The sequence below is a fragment of the Macrotis lagotis genome, chromosome X, assembly GCF_037893015.1.
Source record: "Macrotis lagotis isolate mMagLag1 chromosome X, bilby.v1.9.chrom.fasta, whole genome shotgun sequence".
Taxonomy (NCBI): Eukaryota; Metazoa; Chordata; class Mammalia; order Peramelemorphia; family Peramelidae; genus Macrotis; species Macrotis lagotis.
This window is the reverse complement of record NC_133666.1, coordinates 277104662-277125915: the sequence shown is the minus strand read 5'-3', so window position 1 is coordinate 277125915 and position 21254 is coordinate 277104662.

The following is a 21254-nucleotide window of genomic DNA, read 5'->3' as shown; positions in this document are numbered from 1 at the left end:
ATAAGAACACCTTGGGTGTGAGACTCAGAGAAAATTGGGTGTGAGATTTTTTCCTTTTTTTTTTAAATAAATGATGAATGTAGTTTATTTCCTATGACTAATTATATTGGAGGCAGTCACAGTCAGTTGGAGGCATACATCAGTCAGGGTAGTTCCCTATGATTTTACAGCAAGATACTGGCATTATATCTATCTTTGTATTCTTTCCATTCCCCAAGAAAAGACCCATTCCCTGTTAATTCATATAGTTGATTAGAGAGTGCTTCAAATTGATCAGGGACTCACCTGATTAACTCCCCTCCCAATTATGAATCAATTTCATGATCTCAACTCTCATTTTCCTGGTGCCATAACATACTTGATATTTAAGAAACATTGTTGTGGTTGAAAAATTGGAAGAGGTTAAGCAAATATATCTAAACTGTGTGGTGAATCAGTCCATCAGAAAGATATTTGTTGATAATCATGTACATAGGCATAACATAATTTAAAAAAGAAAACTTGAATTGCTTATTTTTTAATGCCCCAATTTATGAATCTGGAAGACATTTTTTACAAAGCACTACAAATGACCTAGTGATTTTATGTGAGGCAAAATTCATTAAGATTAAGAATTAAGAAAATCTAGGGTACTGTATTTTTTATTATTTTGCTTAAAAAGGATAAAAACAATTCAGAAATAAGTGCTATATCACTCATGCAAACATCACAAAGAGTATTTGTGCTTTCTGGGCCTACAGCACAAATTTTTTAATTCTATCCCAAAATTTCAAGGAAAAGCATCACCTGCCTAGAGTCAAAAATGGGGCACTTCATTCAGTTAGAAGAGTTTCATTTCTTGTTACATTTTCTTTGAAACTAGAAAAACACGAGAATTTCTGACCTTCATTTCCATCAAAGCAGAACAAGAGACCTTTATTTAAATTGCAGTAAAAATTATTCAAGACTAAACTTGATTAAAAATCAGAACCAAGGAAAGTTAAAGAATTCTCTTGCCTAGGGAACTTTAACTACTTGCTAATTATATTTTCAAATGGATTAGGCAATCTGTGAGTTGGAAGCCTTGGACTGGATCAAATGAACTTTATAATTTCAGAAATCCTCTTTGAGATGTAGTTCTACGCTTTAGTCAATCATTTACCCTAAAACAAAGTTCCCTTAATTAAGCAAGATCTTATCACACTTTACTGTATAATTTTTTATAAACTAAAACCCTGTCTACTCTATTATTAGTTAATTATGATTTTGTGTATACTTTATGCTTATTTCTCTGTATACAATTTGAAACCTTGTATTAGAATATAAGGTTCTTGAACATAGGGACAGTTGTTACCCTTTAGTCCTAGCATCTAGCTTATTAAATGAGTTCTTTATACAACTTTTGATTAACTTTGCTAATGAAAAGAAATGAATCTAGTTATATTAAAAAATTATCAGTCCCACCTAGTTGCCAAATTGTTTTGAGGGAGTGGTATAAGACTTTGAAGAACACAGCAATAGATTTGGTTCATTACTGTCATTAGTTTTTCTAACAAAAAGAATCCCAAGGCCTAGAATGGCATGCCCTTTCTTCCATCACATTTCTAGGAGAAACTGTTCTGCAAAGATAGACTGCTTTTCTCCTGTATTTCAGTACATTATCCTCTGACCCATAACAAAGGTGAAAAATAAAGTTTAAATTTGCCTCAAATCTAGTCACTTAAAAGTTAGAAGAAATGGAAGACTCTCAAAAATTCATATTCATAAATACTTAAAATAGTACTCAATCACTTGAAATTACTGATGTACTTTCCCAGAAAGTAGCAACTTAGCATTATCAATCAAAAAAAAAAAATCAGGCTTTGTGCAGGATTACTTAAGTGGCATTTTGTATTTAACTTCAGTTCTCCGTTGTCCAGTCTGGAAATTCCAACCAGACATTGAGTATCTTTGTCAGTGACCAAACTCTCCACTTCAAAAAAAAAAAAAGCATAAACAAACACACGACAATAACAACAAAGCCCTTCCTGCTGCCAATTGCCACTGAACAACTAACACAGGATTTTTAGATTTCTAAATCTCATAAAGTTTACTTCATAGCTAGAACTATGAGATAACTTCAACAATCCAAAGGTTTCAAATCCTTTGGCTATGAACCAGTATACAAGACTTACTGAGAATAGTCAGGCAAAGAGGGTAACAACCTCCATTATACTTTGATATTTTAATGGAATAATCTCTCCACTGGTACAGATAATAATCAATCTACACTTTCTTATCCTATACAGTTCTTAAATCAACTTCCTCCAATGTTCTCCAAAGAAGGTCAATCCAAGACTGAAAACTTTTTCATTAGTTTTTTCCAATGTTTTGTGGGTAGTATTTTTCCAGTGGAACTGTCCATTTGTTATCCCTCATTATTGCTAGATGAACTGCCCATATCCTTTTCTTATTTTATATATATATATATATATATATATATATATATATATATATATATATGTGTGTTTGTGTGTGTGTGTGTGTGTGTGTGTGTGTGTGTGTGTATATATATATATATATATATATATATATATATATATGGTTTTGACAATGTCTTTTATGCTAATTTTTTCACATATTTGTTACTGGAAACTATTTGGTCCCTATCATAACTTCTTAGATCATCTACAATTTTTATTTATGTATATAACATATGTAATTATTATACTTCTCACACACATTTGTTTTATTTCAGTTAACTTTTAGATTTGTTTTTAATTCTCTCAGTACAGTATATATCAATTTACCTAAAATGATCTCTTATCTACTCTCCCTGAGCAGAATTATCTCATTTTTTAAAGTGTCAGGACCAGTTTCACTTTCACAAATTTCTTCTGATCATCCCAACTTGAAATTATTTCTCCTTCCTCAGAATAGCTATAGTCATTAGTGTCTGTGCAATTAACCTAGTCATTAATCATGCACTCCCTTGTGACATCTGCTTTATTGTTGCCTCAAACTATTAAATTTTTAGCTAATTTTTAGTTGTTCTTTTAACTTTTTAAGTCTTGTCTCCTCAACTAGACTATAAGTTCCTTGAAGTCCAGGAATCTCATTTTTTCTTTATCCTGCTTGAAGTTATCACAATCCCTTGCACATTAAAGATACTAAATATTGTAGATTTGATTTATTTTAATGGGAGATGTGTTAATAAGCCCCTACCAGAATTATTGAACATGTAACATTTAATATTTTCATTTACATGAAACTGGAGCAGCATTCTTCTAGGAACTAAGTTTCCTAATCAAATAAGCAAAGTATTTATTTGACACATGCTATATGCACAATTATGTATGAAATAGTAGGGATGTGGGGGATTAAAGTAAAAATTTAGTTTCTGAGTTAAAAAATTTTACATTATACTAGGGGAATCCTTATTTGAATATTTGAATATAAATGTAAGCACAAAGTTTAGATGAATTAGAATAGAGTATAAGAATATTGGAGTAGATAGTCACCTTTGTGCCCTTATTCAGAATAATATTTGTTGACTGTGTTCAAAATTGAAGGAACTGCTAAATTTAATTTAAAAGTAATGCTCTATTTATGCATATATGTGCATCTGCACACATATATTTGTATATTTTACATGCATTTTTCTCCCTCATTAAAGGTTATAGGACCTCCTGAAATCTATTCATCATTCACCCCATAGTAATGGAATCAGGAAAGACCCTATTGAGTATGAACTAGGTTTCTTTCTTTTAATTGATATTTTTTTCAAAATACATGTTTTGAAAGTTTTTTCATCATTCATCCATATGCATATGCATATTTTTAAGTTACAAAATTTCTTTCCACCCTTCCTTCCCACTCCCTTCCCCTCAGTGGCAAACAGTCAGGTTAGCATTGTACATACATATTTTTGATAAACATGTTTACAGATTAGTCATTTTTGATATGAGGAATTAGGATTAAGGAAGTAAAGACAATTAGCTGGGATATGTGATGCTTTCTGAAGAGAACAGTCTGGAAGATAGTTTGAATGAATGAAGGATGTGTGATGACAAGTAACATCAATTAAGATTGGAAAGGTAGGTAGGACCTAGATTTTGAAAAGGTTTAAAGGTCAGATGAAGCTTTATTTTATACTCTGGCAGAGGTTCTTAATCTCAATTCAATGAATAAAACAAACAAAACAAAACTTGGATAATTGTATTTCAATATAACTGGTTTCCTTTGCAATCCCATTTTATGCATTTAAAAACATTTTCTGATAAGTGCAGTTTCTACACTTCACCAGACTGCCAAAGGAATCCATGACCCAGAAAGTTGAAGAACACTTGTTTATAGATAAGCTAGGGAACCAATGAAGAATTTTATTTAGCAGAATGGTATGGTTTGATGTTTTTTTGCCTGGCTTCTCAGATGAAGTGTTCCCAATAGAAACAATACTTTTATTCACTCTACATTCATCAAAATATCTATCTATACTGTTTATACTTACTCATAATCCCTAAGAACAGGCACTATGCTTATAATATAGTGATCACTTAATGAATGTTTGTTAACTGATTTTCTATGGGTATATGTCAATGGCTAATCAAAGGTACTTAGTTAATATGCTTTTTCTATCTACTTCCCCCAATGTCTACCTAAAGATAGTTTAAATATATCTAGTAATTTAGTATGTCAATTTATGGAGAACAGGAAAATATATGATTCATTATTGTTATCCATTAGCATCTAACTTGATAACCACTCAAGGAATATGTATTAAATTAGATTTATTGAATTAAAATGTCTCCAAAAATGCTTTAGAAAATAAATTCCAAAGTGAAAGGATGTGGGGAATGGATTTTTTATTTAGAAATGTTTTGCTCATATCAAATGGATAGCCAGTCACTCTGAGGGTGCATAGGTTAGTCCTGGTGGGAGCTTTCTTAGACACATAAGGAGTATACTTTCTCCTTACAGGAATTATTTTGCATATAGATTACATTTGATTATCAATATACATATTGTGCACTGTTTGTAGGATACAATAGAAGATTCTTGAGGATAGGGACTAATTTATTTTTCTTGCATGTGTAGGCACTTAAATGTTTGTCCAATTACATTGCTGCAAATTGAAGTCTTTTAACACTTTCTGAAGCTCCATTTTAGAAACTTAGTGTTCTGCAGTAGAGTTCTCATATCCAAAATGCCTGTCTTGGAATATGAAGAATCAGAAGAGAGATTTTAAGAATCACACACATGTAAAACCTTTATTATGTAGGTCAAAAAAGGTCAAAGAAAATAGGAAGTGTTGTGGAGATTTGCACTTAGCCATCTAGGGAAGGTATTTGATGGCTGTAGGAGATATATATATATATATATATATATATATATGTATGTATATATGTATATGTATATGTATATGTATATGTATATGTATATATGTATATATATAGTTATATAGTGAATTTAGAGATAGCATCCTCTTTTGCAAAATTGCCAGTAACAATTTCATTGACAAATAAATGTAGCTCAATTCAAGTCTAGAAATTCAATTTAATTAATATCTCTAGAACATGTAAAAATTAAGTGCAAGAATATAAAACATTCTCAAAAGATATTTAGAATGAACTGTCATAAAAGATAGTTCTGCCAAAAATGTAGCTTATTTGAGCAAGTGCCAAAAGAGGACAAGCTTATAATTCTGGATGATTTTAATTCCAGAGGAGGCAGAGACTATTAACTGTGGCAGGTTGTCCTTGGGAGGAATGGAATAAAAGGCAATTACAGCAATGATCACTTATTATTAAAAACTTGTGCATCTCATGACCTTCTCAATATCGACAGTGCCTTTCATTTACCTATATACAGTACAACTTTGTGGGTACCTTTATGCAAACATTGACATTTAATTGACTGTTATTTTAAGGAAAAGAGGTAGACAGAAAGGAAATAAATGGTACGGAGTGCTGAACTGATCATATACTTAGCCTCTCCAGGCTAAACATTTGCATTCAATAAAAACTAGTCACATGCTATAAATATTAAGGAAAGAATTGCACTCAGTATCATTTTCACTTATGTGCTGCTCTGAAGAGAAAGCAGAGGAAAAATTAACTTCCATATTCTCCTAGTACCAAATATCAACATTTTGATGGATAACAATAGAAGAAAAATGGATTGTCATTTCACCTCTCTATGGAACTTCAAGTGTGGAAATTCCATCAAAATGAAAATTGGCAATTCATCTGTAACTTTTATTCTTTTTTTATCCATATGTATATGCATATTTTTGTTACAAAATTTCCTTCTACTGTCCTTTCCCACCCCACCTCCTCTCAGCAGCAAACAGCCAGGTTAATATTATACATACACATTTGTGTAAAACATGTTTATAAATTATTCATTTTCAGTAAGAGGAATTAGGATTAAGGGAAAGAAATACACAAGAGATATTTTTTAAACAATGAATGTAATATCCATCAGATTCTGAAGGGTTTGTTGGTTTTGTTTTGCTTTGTTTTTCTTCTTCTGTATGGGGATAGCATTGTCCATATCTGATCTAACAGGGTTGTCCTAGCACTCTGAACTGCTGAAAGGAGCTGCATCCATCAAGGCTAATGGGTAGAATGTTCTCTTGATTATTCTTCCTATACTCAGCATCAGATCCTGTAATTTATTCCATTCTTCTCTAGAATCTTACCATTTATGGTTTCTTATAGAACCATAGAATTTCATAATATTCATGTACTATAACTTATTCAACCATTCCCCAATTGATGGGCATCACTTCAATTCCCCATTCCTTAGAGCTACAAAAAGAGTTTCTATGAATATTTTGGAACATGTGGGATTTTTTCCCCTTTTTTATGATTTCTTCTGGATATAAGCCTTGAATTGGAATTGCTGGGTCAAAGGGTATGAACAGTTTTGCCCTTGGGGCACAGTTCCGCATTGCTCTCCAGAATGGTTGGAGAAGTTCACAACTTCACTAGCAATGTATTGATGAACCAATCCTCCCACAATCTCTCCAGCATTGATCATTTTCCCTTTTTGTCATCTTAGTCAATCTGATAGATGTGAAGTAATATCTCATGGTTGTTTTCATTTGCATGTCTCTAATCAATAATTATTTGGAGTATTTTTTCATATGATTACATATAGCTTTAATTTCCATTTTAAAATGTCTAATTTACATTTATTGTTGGGGAATGACTTGTAACCTTATAAATTTGATGCAATTCTTTATATATTTTAGAAATGAAACATTTATTTAGAACTCCTAGTTGTGAAGATTGTTTCCCAGCTTTCTGCTTTCCTTCTAATTTTAGCAGCATTGATTTTATTAGTACATTTTTTAATTTAATGGGTCAAAATCATTCATTCTGAAATTTATAATGTACTCTAATTCTTGTCTGGTCATAAATTTATGCCCTTTACGTAGATCTGATAGAGTATTTCTTTGTTGTAACTTTTAGTCTTAAGGAATTGTCCAAGGAACTGAGAGATTGAGTCACTTGCCTATAGCAAGTTTTCTTCAATTTATAGATAGGCATCTGGGCAAGCTAACTTGTCCAGGTTCACAGAACCATGTGTGGTTCAAGAGTTACTGTTGTTCATTCTTTGTTTTCAAAGAGGGCCAATGATGTCACAGGGTGATGTCTTGACCCCTAAGTGAATTGCATTTAAGTAAGACAGTCTCACAGTCATCAGCTTTACTTTCTCTTCCAGAGTCATCCAAATCTAGTAGCAAGACAAAAGTCAAGACTGGTAATAGTCAGGATGCAGGCGATGACATTGACATCTTCTATGTCTAACCAAGCTCTAAGCAAACCTTAGTGCCTGGTTCATAGGATAGGTCTTTTTGGGGGGAAGGGAGAGGAGTTACAGTCATTGTACATGTTAAAGTGTTTTGGAGCCACAGGAGATAGTTGAGTATGAGATGGATGGTGAATGAACCATCCTGAAAAGGACTCATCAAATCCTTACAACAGAGGATCCTTATTGAATGCATCACATACCCCCAAAACCAGGACTTGAGGCTGGGTTGCCTTGATTCAGGCTGATAATGCACTATTGCTCTGGTGTCCCTATATGTCTATAAAAGCTAACTTAGACTCCTGGCCAAAAAAGAAGGTCAAAGAGCTAATAAGTTTCTTTACTTCATTATTTTGTTTTTATTTTTATCTCTAAGATAGTAGGAATGATCAATCCTTAATAAATTGTTTGTTGAATGTAGTACATAATTGAACAAGAAAATATAACAGCCCTTTTTATGTCATCTCCAGAATTTCTGGATTATCAAAATTTCCTTAAGACGTTTTTCCTTTGAACAATGTAAACATTAACAACAGCACTGTGAGATGATCACCATGATGGATACAGCTCCTCTCAGCAGTTCAGAGAGCTAAGACAACCCTATAAAACAGGCTATGGACAGTGCTATCCCCATCCAGAGGAAGAAAAACAAAACAAAACAAAAGAAATCCTTCAGAATCTGATAAATAACATATTAACTTTTTAAAAAAAATCTCAAGTATTTCTTTCCCTTAATCCTAATTCCTCATAATGAAAATTACTAATCTGTAAGCATATTTAACACAACATTAATCTGTCGCCACTGAGGGGAAGGTGATGGTAAGGGAGGGTGGATGGAAATTTTGTAACTTAGAAAAATACATAGGCATATGGATCAATGTTGACATACTTTCATAACATGTATTTGAAAAAATAAAATGTCATTTAAAAAGTTTTACCTTTGCTAATGCAATTTCTTTTTCTCGTAATGCTTTTCCTCTTATCTACCATTTAAATCTGAAGCAGCCTTCAAGATCCAGTCAAAATATCAACTCAACCATCAAATTTTCTCTAATCCTTTCATTTAGAAGTAGTTTCTTCTTCCCCAATATTTCCATATCAATTGCATTTTTATTAGAGAATTTATATTGTGTAACAAATTTTTGTATCACAAAATAAAGCACTTATTATGTGATTTATCTTCATTGATAGAATGTTAACATTTCAAGGTTAAAAATTATGTCTAATTATCTTTAATCCTCCAAGGAACTGTAAATGAAGAAATGTTTAGTGAATTAAGACTGAGTTCAACCAGTCAGGAGACCTTACTGTAAAGTGGGAAGAATACTTTCTTTCCAGTCAAATTTAGGATTCGTATACTACTATGTGATGCCCACAATGTTTGACCTTCTCACCTAATCTTTCTGAATCTCAATTTCTTTTACTTTAAAAAGGGGGGGGGTTGGATTAGATGTCTTTTGAGTTGGCTTGCAGTGACATCTATGATGCCAAAGAATTCTTTCTAGTGCATATCTGACAGATTCATATAATGTCTACTTGAATACCTCTAGTGATAGAGTACTCACTAACTCACGAGACAAGTCATTCCATTATTGGAAGTTCTCTAATTTGAGTCCCAAACTGTTTCCCTGCAGCTTTCACCCATGAATTCTATTTCTAGCCTTTGAAAAAAATATGGACTAGTCTTTTTTTCCCTAGGACAATTCTTCTCAAATATTTGAAGATTTCAAAAACATAATTAAACTAACATCTGAATGTTGTATGAAAAACTGGTTTGGGGGGTCAGAAGATTTGAATTCTAAAACTAACCATATTGGGTACTGTCTAAAAGTCAGTTACACTGACTTGAACACATGAACTTTATCTTCTGGTACTCAGTATCTTTGTCTGTAACATGAGGCAATTGATAGAGATAATCTCTATTATATAAATGCTTTATTTTTTCTAATTATATACAATAGTTGTTTCTACCTATCATTTTTTGGTAAGGTTTTGAATTTAAAAATTTTTCCCCACTCTCCCTTCTCCCCACCCCAACAGAAGGCAATCTGACAATCTTTACATTATTTCCATCTTATGCATTGATCAAAATTGAATGTATTGAGAGGAAAAAAGCATATCCTTGAGGAAAAGATAAAATATTAGAGACAGGAAAATTATGTAGTACATAAACCAACTTTTTTAAAAAATGAAAGTAATAATCTTTGGTCTTTGTTTAAACTCCACAGGCCTTTCTTTGGATTCAGAGGAGATAATTTCTAAAATGCCTTCCAGTTCTAAATTGTATGGCCAATGATATTTTTACCATACTTTAAAGATTATAAAACACATTACATCTATTGATTAGTTGTATTCTCATAACAACCCTGTGAAATAAGTAAAGCAGGTCATAACATAATACAGATGAAGGAAGTGAGATTCAGTGTTGTTGATCCCCCCCAATATATTAGAGTAAATGAAAGTGACATTTTTCTAACATACCAGTAGCTATTTTTAATTCATTTCTTGATTCATTCAATTTAAAGGTTAAGAAATTTATAATTATATATAAATATTAAAAGGAACAGGAAATATAAAATAATATTCTTAATATTTCATAGGTTACTATTTAGAAATGGAATGCAAGAGTGTTTTTTTTTCTTTTTGGAGTTTTAACTATGAAATGAACAATACTTCTTGCTTGCCAGTAGAGGTCTTCCAAGAACATGTAATAACTTTATTCCAGTGAACTGGAAAGGGGAAAGTCATTGTAACAACTCCATCTGACACAAATAGTTAGGAAGTAATTTACTCAGGCACTTCTAGTCATTATAAGTGTCATTTTGATTTAAGATAAAACATTTCTGGGAGGTAGAACTCATGCCAATAAAAACGTAATAGAAAGACCTAAATGCAGGCAAGTTCTCCCAAGTCATGGGACTGGCAGAGGATCATAGGTTGACAGTTCAGCTCCCTCACTTCACAGATGTAGAAAATGAAGCATAGGGAAGTTATAGTAATTAACACTAGATTTATCCAAATGGTAAGCATAAATGGCAATATTTGGCCCTAAGGCCTGTGTCATCAGAGTCAATACTCTTCCTGTTATGCCAGGCTGCCTCCCATATTGCTTTCCATTTTACTTATTTGAATGCTAATCAAGTTACTTATCAATATTACATAGAAATAAAATCTCTTCCTCTCCTTCAATTTCCTTTTCTTATCCTATACTTCTCTTAAAATCATATAGAAGGATTCTAAATTATTGAGATCTTAGAAAAATAAATCAAATGAGGAACCAACTCCAGGTAAGCAAGTCCATCTGTCACTGATATCCATTAAACAAATTTCCCTTTTAATCTCGGTGGTGGTTTGGAATGTAAAGTCCTTGAAGGGAATTTAAAAATAGGATGGCACTAAAATGGAGTATCTTGAATGTTAAGTAGAAGAATATTACTTTATTCTTTAGGAAATGGGGAATTACTCAAAATTTTTGATGAGAAATATAATCAAATATATACATAAGAAAAATTCCACTCTCCCCTCCTCCAAATGGTATGTGGATAGATTTGGAGAGGGTATTGAATAAGTTTGGGATAATTGAATTAAAAAAAGCATGTATTAAATATTTTTATGTACCAAATACTGTTTTAGTGCTGATTATGAAAGTATAAAAGTAAGAAAATCTTTATTCTCAAGGAACTCAATTCCAATGGGGGTGGAGTGGGCAACAACACATAAAAGAAACTTCATCTCTCAGGTAGATGGAAAGGCTCCTAAATACTATGGTTTTTTAATGGTGGGGCCCCTGGCCCCAGAGATTCTTGGGTTACATATGTAGGTCAGAAGACATTGCTGAGATGAGACAGTTAGGTGGAGCAGTGGACAGACCACCAGCCCTGGAGTCAGAAGGACCTCAGTTCAAAACCAACCACTTAATTGCTTAGCTGTTTGACCTTGGGCAAGTCACTTAAGTCTATTGCATTGCAAAAGTTTTTTTAAAAAAGAAGGAGCTATGGAGAACTGCAAGACATTGGAGCAGCAGAGAACAAAGGGTCCAGAGAATCTTGGGAGTCAGTGGTAGGAGGGATAGTGAGGCCTGGAGGTCTTCGATCTCACTGGAATGAATGCAATTGTTTATTCTCATTTCATATAAGGCATGGGAGCAGTCAAAAAAAGATGAGAGAAGAGGGAAGATTGCTGCCAGATTACTTAGGACTGTTTGTAGTCACCTAGAGATTGAAAGATTGAGAAATAAGTCAATAGAAAAGGAGAGGTTAAGAGAATTATTGCTATCATCTAGTAGTGAGTAATGAAAACCCTACTAGACTGTTGGTAGCAGGAACAGAGAAGGGAAGAAAGATAAGAGAAACATAGCAGAGGCTAAATTAGTAATTGGAAAACATTAAATTAGTAATTGGAAAACATTAAGGATTTATGAATAGTGGTGAATTAGATATAAAGATATTGACAGCAACAACATTAAAGGGAAGACAAGAATCTAAATAGAAACACAGATTCGGGACTAAGAGGAGTCAAGATGGAAAATATATATTTGGAAGTCATTTACTTAGAAATTGCATGAAATAAAATTTTTAAGCAAAAGAAAGAAGAGGTGAGGGCTAAGGACTAATTGAGAAACATATGCAGGGGGCAGGAGCTGATGAACCAGGAAACTGAGGATGAGTATTTAGTGAAGTAGCTAGGCAAGAGAAAGAATAAAGGATAGTCACTAATGAGAATGATGACCAAGAGTGTTAAAAGCTGTAAGGTCAAGAAGGATGGAGATGTTGAAAAAAAATTGGTAATTGGACATGACAACTAAAGTTCAATACTTGGCAGTACTGGTGATCTTTGTGAAGCAATCTGAGTAGATTAGAAAGGACTTAGAGGGACCTAAGGAGAAAGTGGTTGGAGAGGGAGATGAGGCATTGAGTATAAAAATCATTTTTCTAAAACTTTATCCATAATAGAAAATGTGTAGATGGAATTCTAACTAGATGGAATAAAACCCCTATTGGTAAATTCTCAATAGAATTTTGTTAAAGGTTTTTTAAAGTATTTTGCAAGGATATTTTAAAGATCTCTCTTTAGGTAAGGGGAATTGCAGTCCATAAATATTTCTGTTTATACAAAATAGAAGGAAAATAATTACATTTAATTTTGCTGAACATTCATCCAGCATTGCTCTAAGGACCTTTCACAATTTAACAGAATCGCCCCATAATCATCTCAGACAATGTTTTGTCCTTACAAGGTAAGAGAATGGGGGAGGGAGTACAATTTGAGACTTCAGGTTTTTCTTCTCTCCAACTTTCTCAAAATTTAACTTAGACTGGGAAACAAAAAAAAAATAACACAAATAGAAACTCATTATTAAAATAAGTAATAATTTAAATATACAAATTTTAGGGCCATATTTGACCTGAAGAAAACATATTAACCTCAGAGAATATGGGTCTATTAAGGAAAAAATTCTCTTGGTTAGCTCAATTGGGAGATTTATTTTTTGTTCTATGAATAACGAGGAAATGTTTCTAATGTTTTTCACAGATTGTCAAATGAGAAGCTCTTGAGCTATGGTATTTGATAACACTTTTTTAGAACGCATTCATATCCAATGCAGTTTCATCTTTGCACTTTGACAAAGTAATTTTTGGTCCTGATGGCTGTTTGTCAAAAGGAGTGATGTTTGGTTACTCATTTATAGGATCTATACCGTTGCATGGAAAGTGCATAACAGAAATCCCCATCATTCTTTCAGTCCTTTTGGGATCCCAAAACACATTCTATAGTTGACAAGGGTAATGGAAGTCGAGGACAAATAAAAAGATAGTGAGGTCAGGAGGATAAGAAGGCATGAATTTCCTTCCAATAAACTGCCACCTCAGTGTCACTTCTTACATTACAAGGGAGACTGTCTCATGTAGCAAACAGTTCATGAAAATATAGTCAGGATTTACACGTTTATTCTTATCCACAAATCATTCTTCCTAAAGTTGAGATGAATTAGAGAAATCACCAGTTCTATATAGTGCTCAATAACCAGAGTAGAACTATGTCTTGAGGACTGATTTTTATAATAAAGGTTATAATTTATGTAGTATTTGGACTTTGTAAAATGTTTTACACATGATATTTCACGATCTAAAAAAACCCCATTGAAGTAAATATTAGAAACATTATAACCCATATTTTATAGAAGAAGAAACTAAGGTTCAGAGAATTTAAGTGACTTTTCCAAAGTTATGCTACCAGTAAGTGACAATCAGGAATCGAACCCAGGGCTCTCATTATTCCAAGTCTTCTCTTCTAACACTTGAGCATGACAAAACATAAAATATGAATATTGATATCACAAAAACTTTATAATGGTTAGTATTTACGTGGTTCCTACTATGTGACAGGTGCATACTTAATATTTTACCAATTTGATCCTTATACAGCCCTGGGAGGTAGATACTGGTTTTGTTTTTGTTTTTTGCAAATAAGGAAACTGAAAAAAAAACCAGATATTTTATGATTTGCCTAGAGTCTTATAGCTATAATGTATCTGAGACTGGAACTCAAGACTTCCTGACTAGGACCAGTGCTCTGTGAACTGTGGGGTTGTTAGCCATTTCTTTTTTAATTATCCAATATGTAAGGAGAAAGAAAAAGGGGGTTTAAACCTTTAATGCCAGATGAAGATCATTTGAAAGGACTTAAAATGCTTGGGCTGACTTAAAGAAAATTGGGGAGTGGTGAGGAGAGTGTACTTGTCTTCAAATATTCAAATATTCCAACTGAGCTCAATACATAGATGTTATAAGAAGGTAAATTTCAACTTAATTTAAAGAAACATTTCCCTAAATTAGAGCTGAACAAAAGTGGAATGGGCTGCCTAATGAAGCAAGAAGTTCTCTATATTAGATTTATACAAATAGCTTAAAACTGATATTATGGAGGTGATTATTACTTTGTGCAAGGAATTGAACTACTTATAGTTGAAAGATTTTTTAATTGCAATACATTTTCCTTGTTTACCTTTTTGAGACTCAATAAAGAAATATCTCTGTGTGTTCTCTATCTTTAGATTGCATATAGTCTGATTTTTATTGCAAGAAATAAAAAAAAAATCTTGGGGGCAGCTAGATGGCGCAGTGGCTAGAACAGTGGCCCTGGAGTCAGGAGTACCTGAGTTCAAATCTGTCCTCAGACATTTAATAATAACCTAGCTGTGTGGCCTTGTCCAAGGCCAAGCCATTTAACCCCATTTGCCTTGCAAAAAAAACATAAAAAAAGAAATAAAAGAACTTTATATAATAAGAAAATAGTGCCTCATTATAATTTTATTATTTTCCTCTTACACACAACCATTATTGAAAAATTGCCATCAAAACTTTTGAGCAGTCCTGTTCACCATCTTGTGGGATCTCATGTATAAGAAAAACTTATTTTGATGGCTTAGTAGTGAAGTTGACCTGGACTGCACTGAATAGTATTGTTTCTGGATGAAAAATTGGAATCTAAATATTTTTTGCAACATGTTCAGATTTTAATCAAGTTTCTAATAGGATTTTGAGTCTAGAAGTTGATTTTTTAATCTTCCATGTAATGAAACAATTAGCATATAGAAAGAAGAACATCAATTTTGCTTTGCCTACAATAATAGTGTTAGTATCCTAGTCTTCATCCATTTTAGTTAATGATTTTTTCAGGAAATATGTTTTAAATTAAAGATCAATAAATAGACATAGAAAATGATACTAAAGGAAAATTTTATATCATCAGAAGTACATTGGACAAAGGAAAAGAGAACAAATCCATTAGCATACTTGTGTACATTAAAAAACTATGTTTAAAAAGATTAATGCAACAGGGAAAAGTAATGAGGACAACAAGGAGAGAATGAATAAATTACCTATATTTTACAAGAGTTCTTCCCAGAATGCCCGCCTTACCCTTCCTTATGGCTTCATTGTTTGCCATCAATTATCAGGGACAAATATTCTGGCAAAAATCTATGATCTAATGTTCCCTATGAAAAATGCTGAGAAATATTCACAAGGTCAGTAAAGATCATTTTCCCTTTTCTACCTACAAAGTTATTCCAAGAGTACAATTTGCATTACAATTTAGAGCAATTAAAACAGCAGGTTACAGATGGATCACAATGACTTCAACAAATCCAGTTAAAATTGGGCTTTCCTATAGTGTACCCTTGGGGTGGAGGAATATTTATTATTTCTACCAGGCACTGTCTGTCCTTGTCGGATGAGGCTTTTTAAGGCCATCCTTGGAAGAAATTAGACCAATAAAAAGTCTTTGTCCTATGCTCTTTGGGGAAAGAATCCATCAGGGATTTGTGCCTGGTAGGTTTTCTTTAAACAGGAAAAGTGATAACCTCTTTCCTGGTTCTGAAGTCAAACTTATCATGGCAAAACTCCCATAGAATTTAGAAAGAAACTTCTTCAGATATTTATGTGAAAGCTTTTAAAGGTATTTCTTTTGAAGTACATGTTTATTTGTAGAACATTTTTAGGTTGACTGAAAGAAATCATTTTCCTCCTAAACAACTTTAGCTAATGTGCTCTCACTGCAAGAACTGCCAAGAAAATGAGTGGTAGCAAAATGTTAAGAAGAAAAGGGGAAAGTCAAAAATGGTTTCAAAACAATATTTCCTTTTCTATGGGAGTCTGACGAAGTTGCATCTGGGTAGAATATTGGGGATCAGCTTGCCAGATTTTATGATATTCCGTAACTCTAATGAGAAGTTCAAACTAGAGGAAGATTGGTTCAAGGAAATGGGGATAATTAATCTGAAGAGCACTTAGGAAAACATGATAGCTGTCTTAATATTGAAGAGTTATTATGGATAAGTTAAAAGTTAGATCCAACAAACATTTATTAATGTTTCAGGCACGAGGTTAAATGCTACAGAGGAAGGTACAAAGGATTTCACCTTCAATGTGTTACCTCCTGCATTCAAGGAGTTCATGATTTATTCCAGGAAATAACACATAAAAAGAAACTCATAAAGGGGCAGAGGATGCTCGACTACCTGAAGCAGGGGCACAATGAAGTTATGAAACTAAAGTGAAAAGTGAACTGAGAATGAGTGAGATTACATTAGTTGAAGCCCCCTTTCAGAATGAGATTCTAGAGATCAAAAAATCTAGTAGGAAAATCCGTTTGAGTGGGAAATGATGAGATGAATTCCCTGAGTTTCCTCCTCAAATGTGGATGATCTCCAACATACAAAGTCTACTCTCTCCATCATTGCAAGGGAGAAACTGTTTGGGCAGGTATGCTGAGGAATTATGAATTTCAGATTGGTTTTCATCTTATAATGATGAGCTTCTGGAAATCAACAAATCCAAGAGATCAGCTGAGTGGGAAATGAGATGAATTACGCAAGAGGAATGACATATGTTCTGCTTGGCCTCAGAAGGTAGAACTAGATGGAATTTGTGAAGAGACAGACTTAATTTTTCTGTAAGAAGATTAAAAAAAGCACCATTATTCTGCAATGGAATCAGCTGCCTCAGGAAGGAGTGAGCTTCCCTCTTATATAAAGTTTATCAGGAAAAGAGAAATAAGCATTTTTCAAGTAGAATGTAGAGGAGGTTTTTGTTGAGGTATGAGTTGGACTGAATGTCCTCTCATGTTTCTTGCCAATTTGATATTCGGTTAAGTTGTATGGCATAGTTTTTCTGCTGCACTAGGATTTCCAAAGTTCTACTTTATTCCCAATAGGAGGGAAGCACCCAAATTAGATATTTTATTCTTTACTGAAACACTGCATTACAAAAAATGATCTGTTGGTTATCGCCAGGACTCATTAAAAAACAAAATAAACACCAACAATAATTCCCTTTTCTAATGTGGAATCCTGCATAGCATAATATCTGTTAGAGTCCAGCTACAGTTTTGTTAAAAACCCATAAGAAGTCTCATCAGGCTCTCTGCAATTTGCACACAGATATTCCACTTAAAATGTTTATCAGTTAGAATTTATTGTTTGCCCGTGGGGTGTCTAGCACTGTTGAAAGCTCTTTTGGAATATTCTCTGTGTTCTTGTTCCTAGTGAATTTTAAGACTTGTACAAATTCCAGAAGGCTTAGCATTGAGATTGGTTATGAATGTCAATTTCATGGAAAATTCATGGCTCTAGCGACTTGGCATGGAATTGAATTATTCCGCTGTTCAAATTTAAATCTCCTTTGGATTCAGCTGCTCACCTATAGTCTTGGGCCTCAGTAATGTTTTCTGAGTGAGAGACCATGGCTTCTGGCTGCCTCTCCATCAACTGTAGCATCTCATTCCTGCAACCCTTTAGTATTTGGTCTCCCTTCCACATTTGTCAGGTCAAATGAAGTTTGAAACAATGAAATTATTTAAGATTCACAATGGAATAAATTTAACTAGTATGCTCACTCTTAGACTCCTAGCATGTTAAATGCAGGGAGATTTTGTAAATCTAGTCTAGTTGCATAATTTTACATAAGAAGAAACTGAGATAGAGATAAAATTTGACTTGTCCAAGATTTAATGATTCTCTAATAATACATTTCAGCTATTAGCTATAATGTGCTGGGCAATAGATCTAGTCAATCTATTGAAAATTCACCATTTTTTTTAGAGTCATTTACCCTGGGTCAGGGTTTTTGCATTGCCTCATAAGATCATCCATACCCTTGTTATTAGGAAAAAAAACTTGTCCAGTCAATTCTTATTTATTCATATTGTAGCTTATCTACAAAAATATATTAGTATTTAATTTTTATGAATGTTTTGTTGTTCATATACAGCTATGGTCATGGTTTTCCTTTTTTGTGGGGGAAAGAGATTTCTTAGAGATTTATTTCATTGATGTATATGACTTTATGTGAAGAATTCCTCAATTTATACATCTTACCTGTAACTTGTAGTCTTAAATAATTACCTGGAAGTCATGAAAGGTTAAGCGACTTTCCAAGAGTTTTGAAGTTTATATAATATCAGAAGCATATCATGAAAACAGGCAAATCATGACTCCAAGGTCAGTGACAATGATATGCTGTCTCTCTATAACTGTGATTTATGGTTATCTACAAAAGTTAACACAATATTAACCCAACCTCATTGATAAAAATATGCTTTCTTGAACCACTTCCAACTGCTGTTTGTCCATCTGAACTCACATTTTGAATGTTGTAAGGAGTGGTAAGGAGACATAATTATATCATGAATCAATTATATCATGAATAAAGGAAGAAGCATTCTTCATTCAAGAAGTATTCATTTATTCAAAGAAATAAAACCCCTGCTCTCAAGTAGCTCTAAAAGGGAAAGACAACATATATTGGAGATTTCAAGCACAAGTCAAATAAAAAGGTCCAATGGTAGGAGTAGAACAGTGAAGGAATTGTTACAGTCTTTTCCTTATTGATATTTACACTTAAAAGACACCATCTATTTCTGATGTTGAATTCTTTGACTTTAGTAGAGAGAATTTTCTTTTCAAATTTTTAACAACTGTGACTGTCATGTTTTTCATAAGAAGTAATCAAAGAATTAGGGATGTTTAACTTGGATAAAACAGGACAATAGAAATATGATATCAATATTCAAATTGTCAAGGGGCTGTTATAGGTAAGAAAAGTTAGACTTTTTATAATTTCAGAAAGTATAACTAGGAACAAAGGATGAAAATTATAGGGAAGCAGATTTCAGCTCAATATAGAGAATAACTTTTCTAACTATAGGACTACAAAACCCCAATAACTCTAGAGCTGTCCAACAATTAACCATAAAATCTCATGAAGTCTTACATTCTGTAGTCTAAGTGTCCAGAGGTCAAATTTTCAATTTGACTGTATTAAAGGGAATATATACATATACACATACATTCATATATATCAGAGAAGCTGTTTTAAATGAGCATATAGAGTAGGGAATGAATTCAAGAGGTGCTGAATATGTATTATATTAGAAATGATGGAGAGTTAGAGGGAACTTCAAATACACCTAAAAAGGAATCTTTTTATAATATACTCCAAAAGGAAGAACATGAGCTTGAGTCCTGTCATTGAAGAAGGGGTTCCTTGCCTTCCAAAGCTGTTTTTTATTCTTTTCAGATTACAAATATAGATGATAGAGTCAATGGTGCTGCCACATAGAGAAAAGTTGGAAGGATCATAAAGGTGATAATACTGATTTTTTTACATGTCACAGTGTCTGGCACAGAGCATCTTTGTATGCAATTGGAAAAAAAATAATTAAAAAAAAGAAATAAGCTCAACTATGCAAACCTGATCCCTTTCTTCTCCTCAAAGTATTCAGAGTAAGGGAGATGATGTTAGATGAGTAAGTATGTTTGGATTCTAAGTGAGTATAGTACAGAATAGATGCTTAGTAAATAGTAACTGAAAGAGTAGCACTCACAAATGAGTTGGAAAAGAAGACTGATATCTATCATGTAAAGTTAACTCTTGCCATAGAGAATGGTGAGATTCCTGCTTAGGACATCATGTCCTCTCCAGATAAAGAAACTTTAGAGAAATTTGGAGTGTTCAAGGGAATATACACCAGTAGAGCATAAAAATACACAGACATCAACCCATAACATTAAATGTGGTGAACAGAAAACTTCTGAAGGGAAAATTTAGAATCTGGTTGCTTATTTGTTAATGAATTGCTGGTATAACCTTTTGATCCCAAATTTCTAGAGTTAACTTTGATCTGTTTTCATTTACCTCCAAATTCTGACATCATTTCTTGTTTCTATCCTCAGCTCTATGACTAATCTTCTCTTAGCTGCTCTGGTTAGTTAGAATCACAATTCTGACATCTCCCTATTCTGATTCTGAGCCCTCCTTATTCTTCCAAATTAGGGTAGTTGACACAAGGAAGTATATTAATATGTCTCATACAAGTTATACTATTTGACTGAGAGACAAGCAGTAAAATTTGAAAAGTCAAGCAATATTTTGAAAGACAGAAGCTGTATGATCAGGAGTTCAGGTTTGAGTATTAGAAATAGTTCAGAAGTAGAGTAATTGGGTATAGACAGTTTAGAAGAAAAAAGGAGAAAGAGAATAATGATTGTATAGGAATATAAACATCAAGGGTAATTTTCTAAAGCATTTTGGACAACTGAACTTGTTTGTAGGAATAAGGAGAAAAATTATTGCAGTGGACATGTGAAGTTCTAGGATAGAGTAATGACTGTTGAAAAGAGGTCACTTATGAGGTTATCAAACTATAACATTTAATTCGGTGTTCCCTAGGTGTTCAGTATATATTTGTAAGCTGAAATGAAAATATTTGGATGAAGGATCTAATGGAGAGGGATGGAATTAAAGATACATGAGAGAGGTAGAATGATTGATTATTGGATCCAAGGACACAGGAAGGTCAAAAATCAAGGACTCAAGTATACAAGTTAATCTTTACTGGGAGCATATAACCCATGTTCTGAGATAGGAGGGAATAAAAAGTGAGGGCTGATATCACTGAGAAGATGATGTTGCTAT